The sequence below is a fragment of the Loxodonta africana genome, chromosome 7 (assembly GCF_030014295.1).
Source record: "Loxodonta africana isolate mLoxAfr1 chromosome 7, mLoxAfr1.hap2, whole genome shotgun sequence".
Classification (NCBI taxonomy): Eukaryota; Metazoa; Chordata; class Mammalia; order Proboscidea; family Elephantidae; genus Loxodonta; species Loxodonta africana.
This window is the reverse complement of record NC_087348.1, coordinates 87,325,113-87,345,967: the sequence shown is the minus strand read 5'-3', so window position 1 is coordinate 87,345,967 and position 20,855 is coordinate 87,325,113. Positions and strand designations below refer to the sequence as shown.

Below are 20,855 nucleotides of genomic sequence, written 5' to 3'. Positions count from 1 at the left end.
GAAGTGGCTTGCCTTTGGTCCCAGAGTCAGTCACATCAAAACTGAAACTGACAGGGTTGAGCACAAGGTCATGTAGTAGGTTCAGTGGCAGGACTGGGACTAGAAGACCTAATTTCTGATTCTTAGTCTTGTGCTCTTTCCAGCATCATGGAGTCTCTTGTGAGCAAATTTGCTAAAGTGCCTTGAGATTACCGTGTGTTTTCTCAAATAACACATCTACATGAATAATGCGCCCACACATGTAAGGCACACAGCATGTCTATAGGAAAATCATGTGTGAGGGGGTTGTATGGTTGGCAAAAAACGTGTAACGCATGCGTTATTTGCATAAAAATATGATATTCAGCATGGCAGGTCCCACCTAGTGGCAAATATTCTCTATGTCTTGAGTAAGAGCACTTAGCTCACTGAACTGAGACAGAGAAGATGTGAGTTCTGATCCTAGCTCCACCACTCACTGAGTGACTTTGGGCTAGGACTTCCCTTCAGTGAACCTCAGTTTTGCCCTGTGAAATGAAAACTTTGGACCAAATGGTTTCTGAGGCTTCATTCAATATGCACTTGGCTCTGTATCAGTCAGGATAAACTAGATTATGCTATTATAACAAACAACCCCAAATTTCAGTGATTTAAAACAACAAGAATTTATTTTTGTCTTATGTTACGTGTCCATCGCAGGCCAGCACGAGGGGCTCTGTTCCTCATGGGCACTCAGGGACCCCACTTGACAGAGCAACCACCATCTGGGATGTCGCTGGTTGCTTGCCAGAGGGAAAAGAGAATGCTCTGGAAGGTCTTGCATCTGCAGTTAAATGCTCCACCTGGCAGTGGGACCATTCGCTTTCACTCACTTCTCGTTGGCCAGAATTAATCCCATATTCCCACCCAATCATGGGGGGCCAAAAAGAGTGAGTAATCCTACCGTGCCTAAGAGGGGGAGAATTGGAAATATTTGGTAACCAGTGTGAAAATAGCATGGTGGTCGTTTTCTAACTTCACAAGGGGGAAGGAGAATCAAGATCAACAGCCCAAAGGCAATTCCTGTGAGGCAAAGGTCAGACGTACCTCCTCTCTCCAAATTTTTTTTTTACCAATTCTAACACCAGCCATCCTTCCCATGGCACTCTCTACTTCTCTGCTGGGTTTGACAGTTGTTGCAGTGGCCGTACAGAACTCCCAAACCGTACTTAGAGTTATGGGGTTTATTAGGCAAGTAACAGTTCTTCAATCAGGACAGCTTCTTCTCAGCTGTGCCCACAGCAGACCTTTCTCTGGCCTTCCGCCCCTTGGCCCAGCATCTGCCCTGTTTGAGCAAGTGTTACAAAGCTCATTAGCTCCACCAGTGAGTACCTGGAGGTACCGAACTCCACCAGCAAGCCTCAATCCGAAGGCACTCAGCTCTCTTTTTCCATGGGTCGGCTTGCCTAGCTCCTCCAAGTGCTTGGAGACACCCCACTCCACCAGGAAGCTTTCTGCCCAAAGGCACTCAGCTCTCTGGCTCTGTGGGCTGGTACATACACTCTAACCTCCTTGTTCCATGGGCCAGAAAGCCCAGTGTGCCGTTTCGTGCTAGTCCCCTGTTCTTGCTGCCATTTCTCTGCCACCACTTTTCATTGTCCTGCACTGTCTCCAGCATCACAGCTCTCTCTCTCTCTGTCTCCTGGGTCTAGGAGGTTCCCAGCACAGAGATCCCAGGGTCCAAAGGACACGCTCCATTCCCATCTGATTCCTTCAGTGGCAAAACTAGGGCAGGGCCAGGCTCAGCGGGTGGCAGCTGCAAGGAAGAGCTCCCTAGCAGGGCTGCCTCACAGTGGAAGGGCTGCCTTTAAAGGCTAGATGACCACTTATAGCCAGTCCAGGGAGTCTGTAGCCTTTCGCCCAGAAGACCATGTCATCTGTTGCTGACCTCTGGCACTTGATCACTTCACCCAGTCTACATTTCCTGCATCCTGAATGTCCAGCTGTCTGCTGAGCATCTCAACCTAATTGCTGTGCTGTTCCTTCAGATCTAGCCATGTGAACCACCCCTCAGCTCTGCCCAGAATGTCAGCAGAATTTTCTTTTTCTCAGTTGCTGAGCATCGACTTGGTCACCCATTCTTTCTGCTCAGCCTTTTTTTTTTTTTTTCCCCTAGGCTGCAAAAAACTACGTCTTCAAAATTGTGAGGCCAAGTTTCTTGGGAAAAGCACTGTTTTAAACCTGGGTTCTGTCTCCACTCTGACCATAAGTAACCAGCAGCTGCCCCTCTCAGAATCCAGGCCTTGTACCTGTAAGGTAACAACTCAGCCTGACACCTCATCTCCTGACTCTGTCTAGGCCTGGGTTACTGCCGCTCTTATCTGATCTTGCTCTGCTTCTGTCCATCTAGCCTTCCCCTGCTACCAGCTCATCCTCCTCTACCTTCACCTACCACTCTGTAGTCATATCTTTCTATACTTGTAAGAGTCACAGGTGCTCATTATAGAAAACTTGGAAAGTAGTAAGTAAAAAGGATACATACTTATTAATGGCATCCATGGGGCAGACACTGGGCTAGATGGAAGGAAGACAGATGAGTAAAACACTCAAGGAGCTCGTAGTCTGATGGGGCAACAGGCAAGTAAACCATGACAACCACTGAGGGACTGTGGGAACCCAGAGGTGGCTCTTAATCCTGCCTGGGAGACCAAGGAAGGACTCCAGGAAGAGATGACAACTGTGCTGGATCTCAATAAAAAGCATTTAATCCTACCTCCTGGACATAACCACTATTAATATTTTTAATTGTGTGTAATAATAACTACCATTTATTGAGGGTATCTGGGCACTGTGCCAGGTGTGCTGTTTTTTTTTTTTTCCTAGTCCTATAACAACTCTATGAAGTAGCTGTTTTTTTTTTTTTTTTTTTTTAAGTAGCTGTTATTACCCCCATTTTATAGACAGGAAAACTGAACGTGTAAAGAGAAAGCAAGTGACTTAGATAAAATCAAGTTATTCTAAGTGACTGTTTTAAGGATTTGAGCCAGAGCTTTCCTCTTAGGGTACTATATTTGCCTTTCCTGGCCTGTAACGATATGTATTTATATAGACGTGCTTTTTCTTTTTTAACATGGTTGACATCCTACTGTATACCCCAGGGGTCTCAAACTGGCAAGCATGTTTCGTTTTGCTGACCCAGAGTTTTTTTTTAAATATGAATTTAATGCCTGGCATGGACTCTGCAGCCACAGGCCCCACACCATTCCCTATTGCATTATATCCCTACCTGACATACATTTATATTTTTCTACTTGGTTCTACAGGCATTTGAGTATGATCCTGGGTTTATATTTGGAATCTGCTTTTTTTTTTTTCCTTAATATTATTTCTCGACTATTTTCCCATTTAGAAATTACTGTAAGTGTAATTTTTAATTGCATTCTGCCTTTTAAATTTTTGTCACTAGCCCTGAGAACCTTTGTCAGACTTAAGTGTCCTGAATGATTTTCTCCTCACTGCTGGTTCCCTCAGTTCTCCCAGCAGTCCTGTGTACTACAGCTTTCATGTCCCCCACCCCAGCCCCTGAGGAGATCCAGAGGTAAATGAGGTCCAGTCCCCTGAGCTTGCCTTCTAGCTGGGGGAAAAGCAGGTGCTCTCAGATAGAATACCCACAGACTGGCTTGTGCCTGAAGAAGAGTCCACACAGAGTTGGTGGGGGCTCCAAGAAGCTGTGGATCACCTCCAGGCAGACAAGCATGTGGGCTTCATAGAGGAAGCAGCCTGTGATCTCACTTTGAAGGATTTCAGTAGCTGGAGAGTTTAATACTTAAAGCTTACACCATTTTCATGTCTTAACTAAGACAAGAAGGAGAGGTAGAAATATATCTCTCTGCACATGATGGCAGATAAAACAAAAATATGGGGAGCTATTCCATGATGAATATTCAGCTGAGGGGGATGTGCTGGTGCCAGCCTGCATCTCCACTCCCGGATCTTCACTCCACAGAGATTCACGAGGAATTTATTGCTCATTTTAATCACACCCAGAGAATGAATTGGCAGGAATATTAGGCAGATAGACCTATCATATATATTTTATTTGCATATCCCAGTGACAGAATCACAAGCACATTTCCTATCTCTGTATTTTCTCATTTGCTTCAGGGGTGAAGCAAATTCCAGGCTGAGAGCCTGGGTGCGCCCATCAGAGTTGAGGGGAGCCTTCCGGGAGAGAACTGAGGTACACAGGAGGGTAAGAGGGTTATGTTCCTCCTTAGGGTGAAGACAGACCCTCCCCTGCCTTGCCGAGCCTCTTCCCTGCTGCACAACTCATTATAAGTGCCAGCTTATCCCATGCCCGGACCTGTGCTAGGCCCTTTGGGGGCTGATCCTTACTGCAAGCTTACTATGTGCCAGACACAGTGCCAAGTTCTTTATGGGGTTCAGCTCTCTTTCTTCTTAACTTTAAAAAAAAAAAAAATTACTAAAATATAATATACTGGCATAAAGTGCAAATAGGTATACAGCTCACTGTGTTTTCACAAACTACATACACCTCATTAAGAAATAGAATTATTACAGGGAGCAGGGGCAAGGCATGAGGAGACCAGGCAGGGTAGGCCAGGGACTTGAGGCAGAGCAGAGCCTCACACAGGCCAAGGCAGCTGGCACGGGCCCCTGCGATCCTGACAGGGAATGGAGGAAGGAAGCCAGGCAGCTGGAGGAAGAGGGGAGGCAGAGGAGACTGAGGCTGAAGCGCTGCTTGCCAAAGACTCACCTCCCCGACTCAGCGGGGAAAAGTGTAGGCCATTTGGTTCCTGTGTATTCCACCAGGTGAGGTCCATGTGTATAGTCATTGTTTATGTTGTTGAGAAAAGGTTCCTAGGAGGTGAGTGCGGACCGTGTGCAAAGTTGTAAATCCAGTGGTGACAGTCAGATGACCCTCTCAGTCGTGACCTGTGGAGAAGGGACAGCCTCGAGTGGTGGGTGGTGATTGATGCCAGCTGGGCTGGCCTGGCTGTGATCAAAGCGCTTCCGGAGTAGGGCTTCACAGACGTCGCTGTGCTCATGGCCTCCAGCCACATTGGAAGTCGTGTGCAGAGCGTGAAACTCAGACACACCATCTTTGAGCTGGGAGCCACCTGGATCCATGGCTCCTACAGGAATCCATCTATCATCTAGCAGAAGCCAGAGGCCTCCTGGAACAAACTACCGAAGGGGAGCAAAGTGTGGGCCACATCAGCCTCTGTTCCAAGAATGGCTTGGCCTTCTACCTCACCAACTGCAGCCGTAGGATCCCCAAAGACATGGTTGAGGAATTCAGCAATTTATACAACAAGATCTATAACTTGATCTAAGAGTTCTTCCAGCATGGTAAACCAGTCAACACTGAAGAGTCAGAACAGTATGGGGGTATTCACCTGGGAGGAGGTGCACAGCCGCATCAGGGATGACCCGGAGGCCACCAACAACTGAAGCTTTCCATGATCCAGCAGTACCTGAAGGTGGAGAGCTGTGGGAGCAGCTCACAAACACAGCATGGACAAGGTATACCTGAGCACCTTTGGAGCGTGGATGGAGATCCCTGGCACCTACCACATCATCCCCTCAGGCTTCATGTGGGTTGTGGAGCTGCTGGCCGAGGGTATCCCTGCCCACATTATCCAGCTGAGGAAACCTGTCCATTGCATTCACTGGGACCAGGCCCTGAGACTGAGCCCCAGAAGGAGAGTGACCACAATCATGACCCCAGAGAGGGCAACAAGTGGGGAGAGGAACCCTGAGAGGACAGGCGGAGTGAGGATGAGCAGTGACCAGTGTTGGTGGAGTGCGAAGACTGAGAGGTGGTCCCAGTGGACCACATGATCGTGACCATGTCACTGGGCGTGTTGAAGAGACAGTACACCAGCTTCTTCCAGCCAGGGCTCCCCACAGAGAAGGTGGCTGCCATCCACTGCCTGGGCATTGGCACCACCGAGAAAATCTTGGTTGAATTCAAGGAGCCCTTCTGGGGCCCTGAGTGCAGCAGCCTACAGTTTGTGTGGGAAGACGATGTGAAGAGCCGCACCCTCACCTACCTGCCTGAGCTCTGGTACTGCAAGATCTGAGGCTTTGATGTCTGTTACCCACCTGAGCGCTATGGCATGTGCTGAGCAGCTGGATCTGTGGGGAGGAGGCCCTCATCATGCAGAAGTGTGATGACGAGGCAGTGGCTGAGATCTGCACAGAGATGCTGCATCAGTTCACAGGGAACCCCAACATTCCTAACCTCAGTGAATCCTGTGCTTGGCTTGGGGGAGCAACCCCCACTTTCGAGACTCCTATTCGTACACACAGGTGGGCTTGAGTAGGGCAGACGTGAAGAAGCAGGCCAAGCCCCTCTCATACACGGAGAGCTCCAAGGGGGCACCCATGCAGGTGCTGTTCTCAGGGGAGGTCACCCACCTCAAGTACTACTCCACCACCCATGGTACTCTTCTCTCTGGCCCGCAGGAGGCTGCCCGCCTCATCGAGGTGTACCAAGATCTCTTCCAGCAGGGGACCTGAGGGCCTTCCTCACTGCCGAGTTGTGTTCCTTCAAGAACCACTAACTTGTGACTGCCAGCCCTTGCCCCTACTGCCATGTGCTTCTAATCTCCTAACCCTCTGTAGGATGGAGTTTTCTCTTTCATAGAGAGATAGATGCCCTGACTGGCTTCACACCTGACCCTATAGCTTTCTTTCTGGTCCTGACTAGGCCGGTGCCCATTGACTTACCTCTTCCACTGACCCCTGACCTCCCTGTGCAGCCCTACCTCTCCTGCCTCGTTATTGTAAGTGCCTTCAGTACTTTGCATTTTGAGATAATAAAAAGAGACTTGCCTTTCCCATGCTTCTCAGCTTCTCTAAAAAAAGAAAGAAATAGAATTATTACAAGCACTCAGAATCCCACTCATACTCTCTTCCAGTCGCTGCCCATCCCCAAAACCAAAACCAAACCGAAACCCATTGCCATTGAGTTGATTCCACCTCATGGCAACCGCATGTGTTACAGAGTAGAACTGCTCCATAGGGTTTTCTTGGCTGTAATCTTTACGGAAGCAGATTGTCAGGCCTTTCTTTGGTGGCACTGCTAGGTGGGTTCGAACTACCAACCTTTAGGTTATTGGGCCAGTTCAAACCATTTGCATCACCCAGGGAAACCCATCTCCCAAGGATAAGCATTATTTCGATTTTTTTTTTTTTACTCGACATAATTTCAAGAATAGTACGATGAATTCCTGTAAACCCTTATTCCAGATTCCCCAAATGTTAACATTTTATGACATTTGCTTTATCATACATATATACATTCACGCAGTTATATGTATCTGAATCATTTAAGAGTAAGTTATACACATGATACCCCTTTAACCCTAAATACTTGTGTCTGTTTCCTAAAAAACAAGGACATTTTCTCATATAGCCTCGGTATAATTATCAAAATCAAACCAATATTGATTTAGCTAATCTACAGATAATATTCAGATTTCGCCAGTTGTCCCAATAATATTCTTTACAGGAAAAGAAAATTCAGACCCCAAGCTGCATTCGGCTGTTATGTCTCTTTAGCTCCTTCAATCTGGAACAGTTCCTCAGTCTTTTCTTTCATGACCTTGACGTTTTAATGAGCACAAGCCAGCTTATTTTTTGTTAGTTTGTTTTGTGTTTTGTATGTGTGTGTGTTGCACTTTAGGTGAAAGTTTACAGAGCAAATTAGTCTCTCATTAGAAAATGTATACACGAATTAATTCGTGACCTTGGTTACAGTCCCCACAGTGTGTCAGCACTCCCCACCCTGGGTTCCCTGTTTCCATTCATACAGTTTTCCTGTCCGTTCCTGCCTTCTCGTCTTTGCTTTGGGGCAGGTATTGTCCATTTGGTCTTGTATACTTGATTGATCTAAGGAACACATTTCTCACATGTGTTATTGTTTGTTTTATAAGGCTGTCTAATCTTTGGCTGAAAAATGAACTTTGGGAATGGCTTCAGTTCTGTTAGAAGGGTATCCAGGAGCCATAGTCTCGGGGGTTCCTCCAGTCTCTGTCAGAGCAGTAAGTCTGGTCTTCCTTGTGAATTTGAATTTTGTTCCACATTTTTCTCCTGCTCTGTCCGAGACCCTCTATTGAGATCCCTGTCAGAGCAGTTGGTGGTGGTAGTTGGACACCATCCTGTTCTTCTGGGCTCAGGCTGATGGAGGCTGTGGTACATGTAGTCCATTAGACCTCTGGGCTAATATCTTCCCTGTATCTTTGTGTTTTTTTGTTCTTCTTTGCTCCGGATGGCATGGGACCAATAAGTGTATCTCATAGATGGCTACTCACAAGCTTTTAAGACCCCAGATGCTACCCACCAAAGTAGAATGTAGAGCATTTTCTTTACGAACTGTTATGCCAGTTGACCTGGTTGTCCCCCAAGACCATGGTCCCCAGCCCTCAGCCCCAGTAACTTGGTCCCTCAAGGTATTTGGATATGTCTAGGAAGCTTCTATGACTGTACTTTATCATATACATATGAATATAAAAAAAACTGTATATACAATATGTATGTAAAAATATCCACAGCCTAACCTATATGGGTACATAGGTCTTCTCCTATATGCCCTGCTTCCTCTGTTCAGCATACGCCTCTGCCTTTGTATTTGCTTATAAGTTATTATTTGTTTTTACTATTGCTGTAGGGTTGTATCTGCTCTAGAAATTACTATGGTTGCCTCTTTCTTTCTTTCTTTTTTTTTTCCCCCTTGTGTTCCTCTTAGTGTCTTCTTTTGCCTTGGTCACTTTGTGCTGATTTCCCCTGTATTATATATTGTCTTTTTCTTCACCAAAGTTAACACATCTCTACTGTCTAGTTAGTGATTTGCCTTTCCCTCCCTTGTAACCATCAAAGATTATTTCTTTCTGTGTGTAAACCTTTTCTTCAGTTTTTATAATAGTGGTCTCATACAATATTTGCCCTTTTGTGATTGACTTATTTCACTCAGCATAATGCCTTCCAGATTCATCCATGTTGTGAGATGTTCTGCAGATTCATCATTATTCTTTATCATTGCATAGTATTACATTATATGTACATACCATACCTTGTTTATCCATTCATCTGTTGGTGGGCACTTAGGTTGTTTCCATCTTTTTGCTATTGTGAATAGTGCTGCAGTGAGCATGGGTGTGCATTTGTCTATTCATGTGCCGACTCTTGTTTCTCTAGGGTATATTCCTAGGAGTGGGATTGCTGGATCATATGGTATTTCTATTTCTAGCTTTTTAAGGAAGTACATATTGTTTTCCACAGTGGTTGTATCATTTTACATTCCCACCAGCAGTGTTTGAGAGCACCGGTCTCCCCACAACCTTACCAGCATTTATTATTTTCTGAATTTTTGATCAGTGCCATTCTTGCACTGATCAAAAAACCCCGGTGGCATAGTGGTTAAGTGCTATGGCTGCTAACCAAAGGGTCGGCAGTTCGAATCCGCCAGGCACTCCTTGGAAACTCTATGGGGCAGTTCTACTCTGTCCTATAGGGTCGCTATGAGTCAGAATTGACTCAGTGGCGCTGGTTTTTTTTTTTTGGCCATTCTTGCAGGGGTGAGATGGTATCTCATTGTGGTTTTGGTTTGCATCTCTCTAATAGCTAATGATCACAAGCATCTTTTCATGTATTTGTTGGCCACCTGAATGTCCTCTTTGGTGAAGTATCTGTTCATGTCCTTTGCTTATTTTGTGATTGGGTTGCTTGTCTTTTTATTGTTGAGTTGTTGAAGTTTTCTGTAAATTTTAGCAGTTTAACCTCTATCAGATATGTCTTTGCCAAAATTTTTTTCCCCATCTGTAGGTTCTCTTTTTTATCTCATGGAAAAGTTTTTTGATGAGCTTAAGTATTTAATTTTTACGAGGTCTCAGTTATCTACTTTATCTTCTGCAGTTTGTGCATTTTTAGTTATGCTTTATATTCTATTTATGCCATAAATTAGGGCCCCTAGTGTAGTTCCTGTGTTTTCTTTCATGAACTTTATAGTTTTAGGTTTTGGTCTTTCATCCACTTTGAATTAGTTTTTGTATATGGAGTGAGGTATGGATTTCTGTTTTGTTTTTCTGCAAATGAATATCCAGTTTTACCAGCACTATTTTTGAAGAGACTTCTTAACGGATTTTTTAAAGCCCATTTAATGGACTTAACCCTTTGTCAAAGATCAGGTGCCCGTAGGTGGATGGATTTATTTCTGGGTTCTCAATTCTGTTCATTGGTCTATGTGTCTGTCATTGTACCAGTTCCAGGCTGTTTTGACTACCATAGCTATACAGTAGGTTCTGAGATAAGACCTCCTACTTTATCCTTCTTTTTCAGTAATATTTTACTTACCCAGGGAGTCCTCCCTTTCCATATAAAGTTGGTGATTAGTTTTTCTATCTCATTAAATAATGTTGTTGGAATTTGGATCAGGATTGTATTGTATCTGTAGATTGCCTTTGGTAGTACTGACAGTTTCATGTTAAGTCTTCCTATCCATGAATATGTTACGTTTTTCCATTTATGAAGATCTTTTGGTTTTTTGCAGTAGTGTTTTATAATTGTCTTTGTATAAGTCTTTTTTATCCCATTATTCCTAAGTATTTTATCTTTTGGGGGGCTATTGTAAATGGTATTGTTTTCCTGATTTCCTTTTCAGGGCTCTCTTAGTGTAGAGGAATCTGACTCATTTTTGCAATGTTGATCTTGTACTCTGCCACTTTGCTGCATTCTTGCATTAGTTCTAGTAGCTTTCTTGTGGATTCCCTGAGATTTTCAGTGTATAGGATCATATCATCTGCAAATAAGGATAGTTTTACTTCTTCCTTACTAATTTGGATGCCGCTTATTTTGCTTTCTTGTCTTATTGCTGTAGCTAGGACTTCAGTACAATGTTGAATAAGAGTGGCGGTAAAGGGCATCTTTGGCTGGTTCGTATTCTCAGGGGGAATGCTTTCAATCTCTCTCCATTGAGAATAACGTTGGCTCTTGGTTTTGTGTATATGCCCTTAATTATATTGAGTGACTTCCCTTGTATTTGTATTTTGGTTAGAGTTTTTATCAGGAATGGGTGTTGAACTTTATTGAATGCCTTTTCTGCATTGGTTTAGATGATCATGTGATTCTTTTCCTTTGTTTTATCTATGTGGTGGATTACATTGATTTTCTAATGTTGAACCATCTTTGCATACCTGGTACGAATCCTACTTAGTCGTGATGTATTATTTTTTTGATACGTTGTTGAATTCTGTTGGCTAGAATTTTGTTGAGAATTTTTGCATCAACATTCATGAGGGATATTGGTCTATAATTTTCTTTTTTAGTGGTGTCTTTGCCTAGCTTTGTTATCAGGGTTATACAGGCTTCATAGAATGAACTCGAGAGTTTTCCTTCCTTTTCTATGCTCTGGAATAGTTTGAGTAGTATCAGTGTCATCTCTGAATATTTGGTAGAATTCTCCAGTGAGCAGGGCTTTTTTTGTGTTGTTAGTAGTCTTTTGTTTGTTTATTTGTTTTTTAATGACCTTTTCAATTTCTTCTTTTGTTGTTGGCTGTTCAGATTTCCTACCTCAGTTTATGTTAGTTTCGGTAGGTAGCGTGTTTCTTGATATTTGTGCGTTTCCTCTAAAATCCACTGCCATCGAGTCAATTCTGACTCATAGCAACCTATATGACAGCGTAGAACTGCCCCATAGGGTTTCCAAGGCTGTAAATCTTAATGGAAGCAGACTGTCACATCTTTCTACTGCAGAGAGGCTGGTAGGTTCAAACTGCAGACCATTAGTGGCAGCCAAGCACTTTAACCACTGCGTCACCATTTCCTCTAGGTTTTCAAATTTGTTGGAGTATAATTTTTCGTAGCATTCTGTTATAATTTTTATTGCGATGTCACCCATCTCATTTCTTGTTTGGGTTGTTTGCATCTTCTTTTTTTCTTTTTTCGTTGTGGCCAGTGGTTTGTCAATTTAATTCATCCTTTCAGAGAAACAGTTTCTAGTCTCATTGATTGTTTCAATTGTTTTTCTGTTTTGTTTCATTTATTTCTGCTCTGATCTTTATTATTTTCTTTCTTCTGGCAGCTCCAGGCTTCTTTTGCTACTCCTTCTGTTTGTCTGAGTTGTAGGGCTAAGGCATTGATTTTGGCCCTTTCTTCTTTTTTCAATGTGTATATTTATTGCTGTAAATTGGCCTCTGAGCACTGCTTTTGCTGAGTCCCAAAGATTTTGGTATGTTGTATTTTCATTCTCTTTTGATCCTAGGAATTTTTTTATTTCATTTTTAATTTCTTCTATTACCCAGTTGTTTTTTAATTTGTTGAGGCTTGCTTTGTGGCCTCGGATGTGGTCTATTCTAGAGTGATCCATGTGCATTGGAGAAGAATTTGTACAGTGCTGCCGTTGGGTGGAGTACTCTATATGTCTATGAGGTCAAGCTGGTTGATTGTGTTATCTTGATCTTCTGTATCTTTGTTGAGTTTCTTTCTAGTTGTTCTGTCCATTGTCAAAAATGGTATGTTAAAGTCTCCTGTTTCTGTAGAACTATCTATTTCTCTTCTCATTTCTGTCAGGGTTTGTTTTATGTATTTTGGATCGCTCTCATTGGGTGCATAGATATGTATTATGGTTATGTCCTCTTGATGAATTGATCCATTAATCATTATATAATGTCCTTCCTTGTCTCTTACAATGGAGTTTGATTTAAAGCCTATTTTATCAGAGATTAATATTGCCACTCCTGCTCTTTTTTGCTTACTGTTTTTGCTTGTTGTATTTTTTTACATCCTTTGATTTTTAACCTTTTTGTGTCTTTAGGTCTAAGGTATGTCTCTTATAGGCAGTATATCGATGGGTTATGTTTTTTTCTGCCAATCTCTGTCTCTTTACTGGTGCATTTAACCCATTTCATTCAGTGTGATTATCGATAGATATGAATTTACTGCTCTCATTTTGTTATCCTTTTGTGTGTGCGTGTGTGTATGTCTATAGTGTTGACAGTTTCTTCGGTCCGCTTAATTTTCTATGCTGAGTTATTTTTGTTTATGGATTATCTTTTCATTGCCTTCATTTTTGTCAATTTTGTTTTCTGGGTCTTTTTTATTTTCTTTATTTTGGTAAGTAGGTTTATTAATTTTCTTTGTGGTTACCGTGAGGCTTACCTTGGTCATCCTATGTTTAAAACAGTCTGTTATTTTTAGATATCACCTTGACTTCTTCTCCATATGGAAATTCTGTGACTATACCATTTGTTCCCCCTTTTTGTTTTAAAGTTGTTGATTTCAGATTGAGATCTCTGGTTCCCTGTTTTTGGCTCTGTAGCTTTATTTTACTTTTTGTATTTCTTTGTCTGTGTTGGCATCTTAGAGATGCCGTCATGTGGCTTGCTCTCAGATTGTTGTCTAAGTCATTGGGCCTCTATCCGAAGGACTCCCTTTAATATTTCTTATAAGGATGATCTGGTTTTTACAAATTCCCTTAATTTCTGTTTATCTGGGACTATTAACCTAAAGGTTGGCAGTTCAAACCAAGGATTCGAACTGGTTCATTTCAGTTAGAACCCCTGCTGAGAATTTGCATTTCCACCCTAGATATACTGAATCAAAATCTACATTTTAACCAGATCCCCCAGTGATTCTTATGTATGATAAATTTTGAGAACTACTGCTTTACTAGTGGTTCTCAGAACTGATCCTTAACCAGCAACATTAGCATTGCCTGGGAACTGTTAGAAATGTAAATTCTCAGCAGGGGTTCAAACCAGACCAAACAGGTTAGAGGCCTTGTTTCAACCCACCCAGGAGCACCATAGAAGAAAGTCCTAATGACCTGCTTCCAAAAGATCACAGCCATCAAAATTCTATGGAGCAGTTCTACTGTATAACACGTGGTGTCTCCATGAGTCAGAATCAGCTCAACACTAATCGGTTTGGTTTGGGATTTTATTTGAATCCTCATACACCCCATGAAGTTGATAGTGTTATCATCCCCATCGTACAAAGATTAAATAAACTGAAGCAAGGTTCCACTAATAGCAAGTACTAGAGACAGAACACTGATCCTTACACTCTGACTTCAGAGCCTGCCAGCACTTTTCACCACTGCAACACCTTCTCCCTGAAGATAAGAAAATACCTGTTCCCGATCTGGGAGTTTAGAGTCTATTTAGGGAGATGAGAACTAAAACACAAATTTTATATCCTTACTACACCCACTCCTCACTTATTGACATGGTTAGGTTCCAGAGACCAGGTCATTATATGAAAATCAGAGTTATGCAAAATGGAGGATGACTGCATCAGATCCCAAAATGGAGGATGACTACATTATTACATAACTACCGAATTACATCATTATATAACTGTCGAACCACTGAGAATCATGGCCTAGCCAAGTTGACACATAACCGTAACCATCACAGCCAGCGTTACTCTCGCCTCGCACATCAGCATTCATTACTACCAGATATACATTGTTAATGCACAAAACAGATTTTTTACTATGGTCATAAATGCGAAATGTCAGATAACAAGATAGTTGATAAGTGAGTAGGTGTATTAGCATAGGGCTACATAATGATTTATTTAGGATAAATGGATAGAACCAAAGGCAAAACCATATAGTTTCTACACTACAGATGAGGCCCAGAGAAGTAGAAATCAGCAGTGTTGGAGTTATTAGAAAAAACTTCCTAGAAGAGACTTAAGTGGAACCTCAGTTAGGATACTGAGTACCCACTAAGCTGGGCACAAGCAGACAGTGGTGACTGGCAATATCCACTGGCTTGACCTCTTGGCACGCATGCAGTTTAGTGGGAAAGATAGGCATTAATGCAGTAATCCTCATGTGAATGTATCATATATAGCTGTAAAGGAGAGATGGATGGTGCTGTTGTGTTGTGTGCCGTTGAGTTGATTCCAACTCATAGAAACCCTATAGGGCAGAAACTACCCCCATAGGATTTCTTAGGCTCTAAATCTTTAAGAGCAGATCACCAGCTCTTTTCTCTCGTAGAGCGGCTGGTTGATTCAAACTGCCTGCCTTTCAGTTAGCAGTCAAGCACTTAACCATTGCACCACCAGGGCTCTTTTGATAGTGCCGTGGGAGCCTATGAAATGGTTCTTGACCTGGCCAGAGTGCTCAGAGAAGACTCCCTGAGGAGGTGATTTAACTAGAGCTGAGGGATGGGGAAGAGCATTGTAGACCAAGGTGCTAGCATGTGAAAAGGCCCTGTGGTAGTAGAGAGTTCAACAAATCTGAAGAAAAAAACTAGTATGGCTAGAACTTGCAGATAAAGAGGGAGAGCAAGGTGAGATGAGAGTGAAGCTTTGCCCTTAAGAGCAGTGAGGAGTCATAAATTGTTTTAAGTAAATAGGTGATGTGATGAAATTTGAATTTTGAAACAATCGATCTGACTGCTATGTGGGGATAAGAGTGGGTCAGATGAATGTAGAGAGAGCAGTACAGAGCTGATTGCTTTAGTATAGGTGTGAGATGATGGTAGCTGGTTCTCTGGTGGTGGTGGAGAAGAGGGATATGGAGAAAAATGGATGACTACAAGAGGTAGTCTGTAGATAGAATTGATAGGTTTTGGTAATAAATTGGATGAGGCTGAGGGAGAGAGAGGTCAAGGTGACTTCTACATTTTTGACTTGTGCGAATGGACAGATGATGTTGCCATTCACTTACAGAAGCAGACTGAAGAGAGAGTGCATTCCAGGAGTGGGAACTGCATAAGCAAAGGTACAGAGGCAGGAATGAAAACATGCAGGAGATGAATAGGAGACTGCAGGATCTACTATTTTCAACATATAGTAAAAATCCCACAAGCCAGTTAAGCCTCTAGCTGGCCAGCTCGTGTGGACCAGATTGAACTGAAATGCATTCAGTCCAATTCAGGCTGAGTTTTTTAATTGCCAGGTCTAATTCTCTTGGACCTTGCTGCCAGGCAGCTTTCCTGCTGCCACCCCTTTCCTATCATTCTTAGATAGTATCTAAGATACGGTCATCTTTCTTCCCTTACGCTTATCCTCATACTTCCACATCTGCTCCCTTACTGTCTGAACCCTCTCCCCTGTGCCTCCAGAATCCCAGTAAGTGACAAAATCACCCCCTCCTCAGCCTCTTACCAGACACTACTTCCACCTCCAACCTCAGCGAAAACCTGCCTTCCCTGTTGTTGTCATTAGGTGCCGTCAAGTCGGTTCTGACTCATAGCAACCCTATGTACCATAGAACAAAACACTGCCCAGGCCTGCGCCATGCTTACAATCGTTGTTATGCTTGAGCCCATTGTTGCAGCCACTCTGTCAATTCATCCCATTGATTCTTCCTCTTTTCTGCTGACCCTGTACTGTACCAAGCATGATGTCCTTCTTCAGGATCTGATCCCTCCTGACAACATGTCCAAAGTATGTAAGACACAATCTCACCATCCTTGCTTCTAAGGAGCATTCTGGTTGTACTTCTTCCTAGACACCCCACTTGCCCTGCAGCCCCTCCTGTCTGTGCTCACTGCGCGTTCTCCCACACCCTTAAGGCCTTTAGGGTTGAGAAAAGAGTCTGCATCCTTGCTCTTCACTGCCGCTTTCAAACCATTATCTCGATTCAAATAAAACTGCTGCTCTTAACACCTGGCTCTCTTGCTCATTCCTCCTCACTGTTACTTACACCTGATAACATGCACTTTGTGTCATTTTCTCCACCCCAAATCTGCCCTTCATTCCAGGGGCCTCCCCTCCACTCAACATGGCCACATACCAGGCCCTTGTTATCACCTGGACACTATGAAATTGTAAAAGTCACTGATCTGATCATAACTTCCCATTAAATCATTGCTAACTTGCTGATTCCCTCTACACTCATTCTTCAGTCTCGCTGAGCACTCCAGCCCTGATCCCTTCATCAGGCCTCTTATGTCTCCTTCCCATTCTGACTTAGATGCCTTGGTCCATCACTGCAGCCATTCTTGCCCCTCTTAGCCTTTTCTCACCAGTCTTGTCTCTGAATCAACCCAGTTATTTGCAGGAATAGCATGATCAGATTTACATGTTAAAAAGATAGCTGTGGCAGCAAAAGGAGGATGGACTGGAAGAGAGGAGAATAGAATCCGGAATGCTGACCTAGTGGTCGTCAACTCTGATGGGCTGACACCTGCTCTGCACCAGCCTTCCTTTACAGGGACATGTACTTTATGGGCTAGTTCAAGAGACTTTCAAGTCACTTGGGTGCCTCTCTCATCCCCAGTCTCCTCTTCCCATCTGTTCTGTATCCCCATGTTCCTTTGTTGGACCCCCCTAAGCTCTTCTGTCATCACCAACTTCAGAGCATGGTAGAAGCTCCAGCTGTGAAGTGAATTAGGGTCTGAGTCAGAGGGGTCAAAAATATGGGCATATCTGAGTCTGTGAGCTGTGAGGTAGACTCTGTAGGTCCAACCCCCTCCCCCCATGCTCTCCTGGGGGAGCTTGGCATTGTTTTTCTTCCCCCTCTATACCTGTCCATTCTTGCCCATGGTCTCATTCTGACTACCCATCACCCCTACTCCCACCCCAGCTGCCTTCCCAGTGAACACGATGCCAGGTTTGTCAGACCTGTCCTCTGAGGGATGACCAACAGTAGGGATGCCTGCCATACCCCTTCTCCCTGTAACCCTCCCCCACAAAGCCACTCACCTCTGAGCAAACCCAGCTGGGCTTTGCCTTGGCCTCCCAGCCCTTTCCTGTAAATGCACTCACAGCCAGGAGGGGTGCCATATTAAATCAAGACTGATGGAAACCAGTGTCCACGATTATCCAGCTGAGACGCAGCATGGGGAGCTGGTGGCTGCCAGCTCCAGGTGAGGACTTCTGAAGCTAATTGCATGTGGCTGTTATTAAGAAGATGATCACTCCCCCATGCCTGCTCTCTGGGGTGGCTCCTTCCTAGTGTCTCTTTGCCAGAGCCCTATACTTCAGCTAGCTGGGTCACCTGCCCTGTCTTCCCCTCTTGTAGAGTCCAGCCAGAGTTAGGCAAAGCCTTGACCTCCATCCCCATAGCCTTCCTCCCCATCTCCTCAAAGACAGAGGAACAGTAGTAGTCTGCTCCCATCCTTCTCTCTCCTCTCCCCCAAATTGAATATATACAGGCAAGTGTTTTCCTTCTCTAGGTTTCTCCACTAGCCAGCCTTTCACAAGGCTGGGCTCATGGCGTATACCTTAAAAAGTCATTGATTCATTTAACACATTTTTTGACACAAACTCCATTTAGCAATGGGAAAAGAGCATGAAGCAGTGACATTCTACCTAGTTTAATCTTGTTTCCTGTACATTTTTATCAAGAAGTCTGATCCATTTTCAGAGGTTTTCCAAATACCATTTGGGGTTCCAGGCTAGGGGAGAATCAGTATACTCAGAGATGTAGGCGATAGTTTGACCCTTTTCTGAACCATCTAAAAAGCTCCTGAGAACCTTTCCCTCACCCTTACCCCCATAGAAGTCAAGGACCCTTCACCCTTGCCCAAGTAAATAACAAGAATTTTAAGACAACCTAAAATCATGACTTTGAAGAAGAGTTTAGGGACTAGAAAGGTTTACCCTGGAGAAGATGTAGGGAGACCACAGTGGTCATACCCAAATCAGTAATGTGGAGTGAAAGTCATATTAGGCTTTGCTGGGGCAAAGGAAAAAGATATGTTTTATGTGGTCCCACAGACCAATGGATGGAAAGTAGCTAGAGGTAGAATTCTCTACCATGTAGGAAAAACTGACAGCCAGAGATAAGTTGCCCCAGGCATTAGAGGAATCCCTAGGACCTGCTTAGTGTTGAGACTATGCACTGCAGGTCTAGGGTTCCTAGAGAAAGGACCCTCATGAGTCTCTTCTAGGGCAGGGGGTGGGGGGACCCAAGCAGGCTTGGCTTCCGGCTTCTGCTTGAACCAGAGCAACTCTTCTTGTTATTTATGGAGTGGCACAGAGAAGACTAAATTAATTAAAAGGGTTCCAGTACCCTCCTCCCTAAAAAAGCACTGAGGTAAACAGTCAGTTATTAGAATTCAGTGAAAAAAGAGGGGAACTAACATTTAGCAAAGGCCTAATAAGGGCCAGGTACTGTGTGAGCCTCTTGAGTTACTCCAACTACAATTTATTCTACATATATACACTTGGCTATGTGCCAGAGACCCGCCTAAGTACTTTATATATTATCTCATTAATCCTCCTCAGCATCCTACAAGAATCCTTCAGGATAGGTGCAAGTATTATCCCATGTTACAAATGAGGGAACCTAAGGTTCAGGGAGGCAAATTAACTTACCCCGTGTTACCTAGCTCTCAAGTGGATGAGGTGAGGTTTTAAGTCTGTCTGAATCAGAGCTATACTCTTTCTGCCATACCACCTTGCTTTTCTATGAGCCAAAAGAAAAGCCAGACTTCAAGTAGGGAATGACTGTAAAGGTTAAATGAGATACAGGCAGTCCCCAGGTATGAGCGAGTTCCATTCCTAAGTCTGTCTTAAAGTTAAGTTTTTCCATAAGTCAGAATAGTTGGGTACGGTTTATATCTAACGTCAGTTAGTCAAATGTTTTTCTTAATATATAGTGTACATTTTTGTGCATAAAAAACATTGAAGAAACACTTCCAGATACATCTTTAACATAATAATATAGTACAGGCAGTTCCCGCGTTACAAATGTCCAACTTCAGCCAACTGGTACTTTGCCCTTTAATGTTATGTAAATTTGTCCTCCTTTGAAACAGTTGAACCAACCCCTACTCACAACATATTCTTCATGACAAGCACCTTCACTTGCTGCACATAAACAACAAACCCACTGCAGCTTTTAAATCATTGAAAAGGCTTCAAGCCTTTTCTTGCACTGAAGTAAAGCTAAATAAGCACTGCATGCACCTGTTCCAACTTACCTACAAATTCAACTTAAAGACTTGAAGACAGTTACGAATGGACCTCATTCATAACCTGGGGACTACCTGTAGTAAGTACAGCCTGTTTATTATTGCGAACCATTGTATGTACCTCGAATTTTTAATATAATAGTCTTTACGGGGGTTGGTTTGTAACTACGGGTCGTACGTACATAAGTCAGATGTTTGTAACCCAGACACTGCCTATACTGTGTATAAAATGCCTGGCACTTAGCAGCTGTTCCACAAAGGTATTTACCATTACTCAGTTGGCAGCCTATATTGACTCCTGTGAGCCAAGCCCTGTGCTAGATGCTGGAGCTATGGGCATCACTAAAACATGGGCTTTGTAACTAAGGACCTTGTGGTTGAGTTAGGAGAGACAAATAGGCAGTTCAGTAAGTGCACCAGAGATCCCAGAGACCAGGGGCAGGCAAGAAGCCTTAAAAAAGTCTTCTTAGACAATATATTTAAGCTGAGATCATCAGGGCACCTGGATGCAGGTGGGAATACAGAAGCCTTTTGTAATGGGGCAGCAGTGTGAGCAAAGGGCCAGAAGCGGGAGCGCTTTGAGACCCATCCTTGAGGGAGAGTAAAGAGAGCAACCCAACAAACCCTCGGAGGCCAGCTTCTGTCCTTTCAAGCTCCTTCCCTGGCCTGTCCAACTGCAAACCAATCAGGCCACCAGCCAGCACTGCACCAGCTGATATGTGTGTGTCTCCCAGCCCAGTGGACCCCAGTGCTTGAGAGAGGGTGGGTGGCTGGGAGGAGGAGGCAGATATATGGCTGGAGTCGCCAGAGCTAGGTGATGTATGTCGCGCCTGAGGGGGCTGCACAGTGACACTCTGGATTCTAACCGGCAAGCGTTGCTCCACTGGGATCGGTGCTGACTTATTGCTCCATATGAAGCCCCAGGACTGATGGGAGCTTTCAGTTACAGACTGATGGCAACAGCCAAAATTGGATTGTTTGCTATTTATT

At 43.7% G+C, this 20,855-nt stretch overlaps 1 protein-coding gene and 1 pseudogene across 2 annotated transcripts in view; both read left to right on the top strand.

Annotated features, from left to right (window-relative positions):
* The window catches only part of CLPB (ClpB family mitochondrial disaggregase), a 174,636-nt gene that overhangs the window by 118,113 nt on the left and 35,668 nt on the right, over positions 1-20,855 (top strand). The window lies entirely within an intron of this gene.
* LOC111747664 (spermine oxidase-like) lies at positions 2,904-19,690 on the top strand (annotated as a pseudogene).